Source organism: Otolemur garnettii, unplaced genomic scaffold (genome assembly GCF_000181295.1).
Source record: "Otolemur garnettii isolate 467f Iridium unplaced genomic scaffold, OtoGar3 scaffold00134, whole genome shotgun sequence".
Classification (NCBI taxonomy): domain Eukaryota; kingdom Metazoa; phylum Chordata; class Mammalia; order Primates; family Galagidae; genus Otolemur; species Otolemur garnettii.
The window spans coordinates 2,988,631-2,997,014 of record NW_003852529.1 but is presented as its reverse complement, the minus strand read 5'-3'; the positions used below and the strand labels follow the sequence as shown (position 1 = coordinate 2,997,014).

The 8,384-nt window shown below is 40.7% G+C and overlaps 1 pseudogene; it reads right to left on the bottom strand.

Annotated features, from left to right (window-relative positions):
• Positions 1-2,821: 2,821 nt before the first annotated feature.
• Positions 2,822-6,803, bottom strand: LOC100940972 (annotated as a pseudogene).
• Between the last annotated feature and the right edge of the window lie 1,581 nt (positions 6,804-8,384).

The window sequence follows — 8,384 nt, the reverse complement described above, 5'->3', positions numbered from 1 at the left end:
CAAGTAGGTGGGACTATAGGCACCCTGCCACAACGCCCAGTCATTTTTTGTTGCAGTTGTCATTGTTGTTTAGCTGGCCCAGACTGGGTTCAAACCTGCCAGTCTGGGTATATGTGGCTGGCACCCTACCCACTGAGCTTTGGGTGCCACCCCTATTATAGTGTTTTTCAACCTTTTTTATCTCACAGCACACTTGAACCTATAGTTAATCTTCTGTGGCACACTTAAATTACGTTGATCAATCCTAGCACCCTGGGAGGCTGAGGTGGGTGGATAGCCAGAGCTCAGGAGTTCAAGACCAGCTTGAGCAAATGCTAGACCTGGTCTTTAGAAAATAGCCAGGTGTTGTGGCGGGCACTTGAAGTCCCAGCTACTTGGGAGGCTCTAAGGCAAGAGAATCACTTGAGTCCATGAGTTTGAAGTTGCTGTGCTATGACGCCACAGCGGCATGCTATCAAGGGCAACAAAGTGAGACTCTGTTAAAAAAAAAAAAAAGACTGAGAAATGAATATAATTACTGTGCTTTGAATTTCTTTTGAAATAATTTATGATCTTTTTTTCTTTTTTTTGGCCAGGGCTGGGTTTAAACCTGCCACCTTTGGCATATGGAGCTGGCACCCTACCCTTTTGAGCCACAGGTGCCGCTCATAATTAATAATCTTTAAAAATTTTCGTAGCACACCTAAGATCCTCTCACTGCACACCAGTTGAAAATCATTGCTCTGTTATCATGGATGTGCTACATTTTACTTATCCATTCATCAGTTGATGATCTTTGGGTGGTTTTTACCATTTGGCTATTATGAATAATTTTGCTATGAATGTTCCTGTACAAGGTCTAGTGTGGATGTATGTTTTCATTTTCTTGAGTAGATACCTGGGAATGGAATTGCTGGGCTGTATGGCAACTTTATGTTTAGCCATTTGAAAACTTTTTTCAGAGGGCCTACTGTGCTGTTTACATTCTCACCAGAAGCATATAAAGATTCCACATCTTCACCAGCATTTATTATCTGACCAGCAGGTATGAAATAGCAGTATCTCATTGTGGTTTTGATTTGCATATCCTTAATGGCTAATGATATTGAGCTAATGACTAATGATGTTTTGTGTACTTATTGGCTTGTATATCTTTGAGAAATAGCTATCAAATCCTTCACTCATTTTTTTTCCTTATCTTCATTGTGTAGTATGCCTATTTTTAAATTTTTTTTTCCTTTTTTATTATTGACTTGTAAGAGTTCTTAAAATATTCTGGATACTAGGTGCTTATTAGTTATAGTAGTACTTCTGCAAGTTGACCACCCAAGGGACTGTAACAAACTGGTCAATATACAGAGGTTGTCACCATGAGGAAATAGGCCTGCTATACTGATAATGTATGTGTGGTGCATGCTTGGTCTATGAAAATTAGGTCACCTTAAGGAGATGGCTGGTATAAGGATGTAGGACTCTGGAGGTTCTATTATATATGATTTCCAAATGTGAGAAAATACTATTCTGCAGATGCAGGTTATCTTTTCAGTTTCTTTTTTTTTTTTTTTTGGCTAGGGCTTGGTTTTTCTTTTCTGTTTCTTTTTTTTTTTTGAGACAGAGCCTCAAGCTGTCCCCCTGGGCAGAGTGCCATGGCATTACAGCTCACAGCAACCTCCAACTCCTGGGCTCAAGCGAGTCTCCTGCCTCCGCCTCCCAAGTAGCTGGGACCACAGGCGCCCGCCACAACGCCCGGCCATTTTTTGGTTGCAGCCGTCATTGTTGTTTGGCGGGTCCGGGCTGGGGATTCGAACCCGCCACCTTAGGTGTATGTGGCTGGCGCCTTAGCCGGTTGAGCTATAGGCGCCGAGCCTAGGGCTAGGTTTGAACCTGCCACCTCCAGCATATGGGGCTCGTGCCCTATCCTTTTGAGCCACAGGCACCGCCTCTCTTTTCAGTTTCTGGATAGTGCTTTTTAGAAGCCCAGCTTTAATTTTGAGGAAATCCAGGGTTAATTTATTAGCTTGTTGTGATTTATGCTCTAAAAAGTCACGAATATTTATATTCTTCTAAGAATTTTATGGTTTTAGATCTTACATATAAACTTTTGAGCCATTTTAATTTTTTTGTATGAGGTAGAGGTCTAACTTCATTCTTTTGGGTGTTGATATCTTGTTCCTATACCATTTCTTGAAAAGATGTTTCCCATTGAGCCGTCCTGGCATGCTTGTTTGTTGATCATGAATGTAAGGGTTTGTTTATGGAATCTCAGGTCTGTTCCATTGATCCATATGACTATCCTTATGCCAGTAAGTATTATGCAGTCTTTATAATAGCTTTTATAGGAAGTTTTGAAATTAGGAAGTGTGTTCAACTTTTTTGTTATTTTTAAATATTGTTTTGGCTATTTTGGTTCCCTTGTGTTTCCATCAGAATTTTAAAATAATTTTGCTAATTTCTGCCAGAAAAAAAAAGAAAGCTGGGCATTTGATAGAGATGCATTGAATTTGTGAATCACTTTGCAGGGGGAGTATTGCCATCTTAATAGTATCTCCTTACAGTTCAGGAATGTGGTATGTCTTTCCATAGTGTTTTATGGTTTTCCAGTATGTAAGTTCTGTACTATGTCTGATAAATTCATTCCTTATTATTTTATTTTTTGATGCTATTGTAAATGGAATTGTTTTCTTGATTTCAGTTTTAGAATTTTAATTTTCATTTAGAATTTTAAAATTTTCATTTCTAGTGCATAGGACAACTGTGTATATTATAATTTTCTTGGTAGAAGACATTGTCATTTTTTGAAGGATAATTTTTATTTTATGTATGGAAAACTCAACAGTGTACATTTAGCTCAGTTTAGTGGCAAATTCTTCAGCTTTTGTCTTTTGCAGCTTGGCAATGCGAGCCACAGATTTTGGACCTAGGATGTTGGCTCCTCAGTGACAACAGAACTCCTCTTATCTGTCATTGTATTTGGTCCTAGTAGCTTCCACCAGCTTAGCCAGAGCTCTTTTGTCTTCCCTGCATGAAGGCAACTGTGGTGCACGTCTTCCTGTGGACTAGGTGCACTTGCCTGGCCTTCCCTTGGTAATTTTTTTTTTTTTTTTTTTTTTTTGAGACAGAGCCTCAAGCTGTCCCCCTGGGTAGAGTGCCGTGGCATTACAGCTCACAGCAACCTCCATCTCCTGGGCTCAAGCGAGTCTCCTGCCTCCGCCTCCCAAGTAGCTGGGACCACAGGCGCCCGCCACAACGCCCGGCTATTTTTTGGTTGCAGCCGTCGTTGTTTGGCGGGTCCGGGCTGGGGATTCGAACCCGCCACCTTAGGTGTACATGGCTGGCGCCTTAGCCGGTTGAGCTATAGGCGCCGAGCCTCCCTTGGTAATGTTGTAAGAGACTCCCATCTTTTGACACAGGGCAGGCAGGAAGACACTTCAGTGGCATCCACATCATGTGTAGTCACCATTAGCTGAGCCTTCTTGTTCTCCATCTGGTGGCAGTGTTAACCCCTGCTCGAAGGACAGATGGTATCTTAGTGGGGACATTCCCTTTGCTAGCAGCTTTCTTTTCAGTCTGAACCAACACTTGCTTTGTCCTTGGTCAGTACCATCTTACGCAATTGAGTAGCTGTTTGGCAGTCCAAGGCTTGGGTGAACTGGTTAGCGGCGAGAGGCACTTTCAGCCTCTTGTAGTAGATGGCTCTTTGCCGCTGCAACTGGATGTAGTTGGGCTGTTTGGCAAAGCACTGAGATCTCTTTTGGGCTGGATGGCCTGTCTGAGGCCAACGTTCTTCACCCTTTTCTCAAACGGGGTTTACCACTTTCTTGGCCTCCCGCTTCTTCACGATGGCCATCTTCTTCCCCTTGGCCTTCTTTCAGCATCTTGAACTGCTGGTGCATCAGGTGTTGTCATTTTTTGAGTAGAGGTGGTTTTACTCCTTCCTTTCTAACCTTTCATTTGTTTTTCTTACCTAATTGTCCTGGTTAGAAATGTCAGTACAGTGTTGAATAGAAATGAGGAGTGCAGACATTTTTCTTTTGTTCCTGATCCTAGGGGTAGAACTTTTAGATTCTCATCATTAAGTATGATGTTAGCTTTGGACTTGCGTAGACATCCTTTATCAGTGGAGGAAGTTCCTTTCTGTTCCTAAGTTGTTGAGTATCTTTAATTGTAACAAGGTGCTGAATTTTTGTTAAATGCTTTTTCTGCATCTATTTTCTGCATTTGGTTTTAGTTCTTCATTATATTATGTTTATAATAAAAATACTAAAGTGGCTAGGTGCAGTGGCTTACACCTACCTGTAATCCTAGCATTGTGGGAGGCTGAAGTGGAAGAATAATCACTTGAGCTCAGGAGTTTGAGAGCAGCCTGAGCGAGAGCAAGACCCTGTCTCTACTAAAAAAAAAATAGAACAATTAATCGGATGTTGTGGTGGGTGCCTGTAGTCTAGCTACTTGGAAGGCTGAGGCAGCAGGATCACATGAATGCAGGAATTTGAGGTTGCTGTGAGGTAGGGCTGATGCCATAAGTACTGTAGCCTTGACAACAGAGCCAGACTGTCTCAAAAAAAATTTTTTTAATAAATAAATAAATAGGAATTGAAAGAAAAATTATTTTAGGGAAACCTGAAGTCCTGCTATTCAACAGTAAAAGTTTACAAATATATTCTGTTGTCTTCAGTGTTCCTTTTCCTTTTTCTTTTTTTTTTGGAGACAGAGTTTCACTATGTCACCTTTGGTAGAGTGCTCTGGCGTCACAGCTCACAGCAGCCTCCAACTCTTGGGCTTAAGTGAGTCTCTTGCCTTAGCCTCCCAAGTGGCTGGGACTACAGGCGCCCACCACAATGCCTGGCTATTTTTTTTGTTGTTGTTGTTGCAGTTATCATTGTTGTTTAGCAGGCCCAGACTGGAGTCGAACCCACCAGTCTTATCATGTGACTGACACCATAACCACTGCTATGGGCGCCGAGCTGAGTTTTTTTTGATGCATTCTTTTTTGAAAACAATATTATGATTTTACAGATATAATGTCATATGCTGTTTTCTAAAAGATGGACATAGTTTGTGTGAAAATTTAAAATAGTTTAACATAGTAAATTGTACATGAACTTTATTTTTTTTTTATTTTTTATTTTTTTGAGACAGAGCCTCAAACTGTCCCCCTGGGTAGAGTGCTATGGCATCACAGCTCACAGCAACCTCCAATTCCTGGGCTCAAGCAAGTCTTCTGCCTCCGCCTTCCAAGTAGCTGGGACCACAGGCACCCTCCACAATGCCCGGCTATTTTTTGGTTGCAGCCATCATTGTTGTTTGTTGGGCCCAGGCTGTATTCAAACCCGCCACCTTAGGTGTATGTGGCTGGCACTTTAGCCACTTGAGCCACAGGTACCAAGCCTGTAAACAAACTTTATATCCGCCCTGTATTTCATAAGTACTTTTCAGTGTTACTAGGTTGTAATAAGCATGTTAATGGTCACATTCTATTCACTGGAGCCATTTTCCTATAGGACAAGTCTGCTTTTAGAAACCTAAAAATGGTTTTCAGTTTGTTCTACTCCCCTCAAATATCTAAGAAAAGAAAGATGGTTATTCACATCACTCCCTGCTCAAAGGTCCTGATTTCCTGACTCTTATTTGCTCTTTTACTTTTTAGATATATTACTTAAAGACATTTTGAGAAAGTACCCTTTCTACTGTTCTGTTTTACCACAGCTTTAGAAAAGAGACTATCAGAAATTTCTTTGACATGATTAAGAACTGTTTGCATCTAGTGTTGCTACCTCATCTTCTGCTAACCGTATAAGAGAGTGCTACGTTTATATAGCCATTCTAACCATTACTATAGTTAACTGGGGGTGGTGAATCTTTTTAAGGCAGTTTTAAAATTCTTTTTTATTTAGATTCTGGAAAACTAAGTTTGCCATATCATTTGGTAATCTAAATAGAATAAAGCAGTTTGTTCATTATCGACTATTTGGATATAAAATTCACTATAAATGCAAATAACTTTTGAGGGAAAATGTGGTTTGTAAGAGACTTTTGTGTTCAGTTTGTGCATGTTACTTACTGTGACACTGGGCCCATGAGGTCTGGTAACTTCCTTTAGCCTGCCTAAAATTAACTGTATGAAAGCACTTTTATCCTAATAAAAGTGTAGTATTACTACTAAACCAGTTTGAATTTTTTGGTAATGTTGGTTGAGATTGTTGGGTGATTTTTTTAGTGTCAAAGTAGGCTTCCTTGCCTTATGGGCAGAGATTGTATTATTGCCTACCCTACTGATATCCAGGGTTATAATGAGGAATGAATTTTTTTTTTTTTGAGACAGAGTCTCACTATGTGACCCTCAGTAGAGTGCTGTGGTGTCACAGCTCACAGCAATCTCCAACTCTTGGGCTTAAGCGATTCTCTTGCTTCAGCCTCCCAAGTAGCTAGGACTGCAAGTACCTGCCACAATGCCTGTCTATTTTTGGTTGCAGTTGTCCTTGTTGGTTAGCCGGCCCAGGCTGGGTTCAAACCTGCCAACCTCCGTGAATGTGGCTGACACCGTAACCACTGTGCTACAGGCATTGAGCCAGGAGTGAATTTGTTTTAAAGTGCTCAGGAGATAGGTTGTGGAAGTTTACTTTGACTAGTTGTTTACATTAAGACCGAGGTTAGGGCAGAAAAACATCCTTGGCAGTGGTCAAACTGACACAAGTAAGTTTTGCTAACTTACCTGTTGCAGTAATCAAAAAGAGATAAAGAATTCAAATTCATTTTTCTGTTGTCTTTAAGAAATGGCTTTGGTTTAGAGGCAGGAGCCTTCCTTGTATTCTTACATTCTCCATATTGAAAGTACAAATGGAAGAAGGATTTTTCTTGAATTTAGAGACGAGAAAAGTGTGCACAAAGGCAGAAAAGTCAGAGAAACTTCTTGTTATCATATTAGAAATGTTGGGATAATTAAGGTAATTATTTCCTCTTACCTGAAAAAGACTTAGTAATGGTAGACCTAGAAAAGGTTGAGGTTTAAAAGCATGAAGGATTTTTTTTTATAATAACAGGGTATTCAAACTTCATGGCACCAGTAAGTGGGAAACTACAGTTGTTCTAATGGGATTGGTCTGTTCAGTGCTGTACTTGGCACTTTTGAAGTTCTTAAGCAGGCATCCTCAAACTATAGCCTGCCTAGGACATTTATCCAGCCTGCAGGGTATTTTTGCCACCACTGTCTGTCCTGCTTAGCAGCCAAGTCATCCCAGGGCCCGCAGTTCGGCCCTCCAGCGGTCTGAGGAACCGTGAATTGGCCCCCTGTTTAAAAAGTTTGAGGACCCCTGAGGAGACACAAAATGAGGAAATGGAGAAAACTGGATACCTTTTTTTTTTTTTGGTGGAGATACAGTCTCACTCTGTTGCCCAGGCTATAGTGTCATGGCCATCAGCCTGGCTCACAGCAGCCTCAAACTCCTGGGCTCAAGTAATCTCCTGCCTTGGCCTTCCAGAGTACTGGGATTACATGCGTGAGTCACTGTGCCTAGCCCAGACCCTGTCTCCTTAAAAAAAAAAAAGATAAAGTGTAAAATAGTAAACATGGAAACCGGTAACATAGCCGTTTATTATCATTATTAAGTATTCTATACTGGGTTACAAATGACTCAACTTACAGCATTCCATACTTAGGAACGGGCGCCCAAGACTCCCCATACAGATGATTTATAATTAAATTAATAGTTCAGGAGCTAGTTTCTTTCATGCATATAAACAAAACTACGTGATGTAGGCGGTCAGTTGGAGCAGCATTCTTATAGTAGCAACTAGTCTCATTGTTTATATGGTGACTCATGCACAGCATCACTTTCTTCTTGAGTTTTTAATTTGATTTTATAAGTCTATGTTTACTCTTATGACCATGCCTTCAAAGCAGAAAGTCCACTGCAGGTCCAGGTGAGCTTGCAGTGAAGAGAAAAAGGTAATTACAATGAAAATGAAAGTAGAAATAATTAAGCATTGGGAGAAAGGCCAAACACTATCATTCATTGGGAAAGCGTTAGGCTTCAGTCACTCAACTATTGGAACAGTGATAAAGGATAAAAGTGAGAATAATGGAACATGTGAAGGGCAGTGCTCTAGTGAAACCATTATTACTAAGCAGCAACGTAGTGTAATTATTGAAATTGAATGGTTATTTTTGGTTTGGTTAGAAGATCAGAATAACTGAAACATTCCTATTTAGCCTAGTATTGGTGCAACATTAGTATTCTTTGAAATTTCTTCTATTTCCTGTCTAAGATTTTTGTGTAAGTTTGTTTTTGTATTCTGTTTGTTTGAATTAAAAGAACGATCTTGGGGCTCGGCGCCTATAGCTCAACCGGCTAAGGCGCCAGCCACGTACACCTAAGGTGGCGGGTTCGAATCCCCAGCCCGGACCC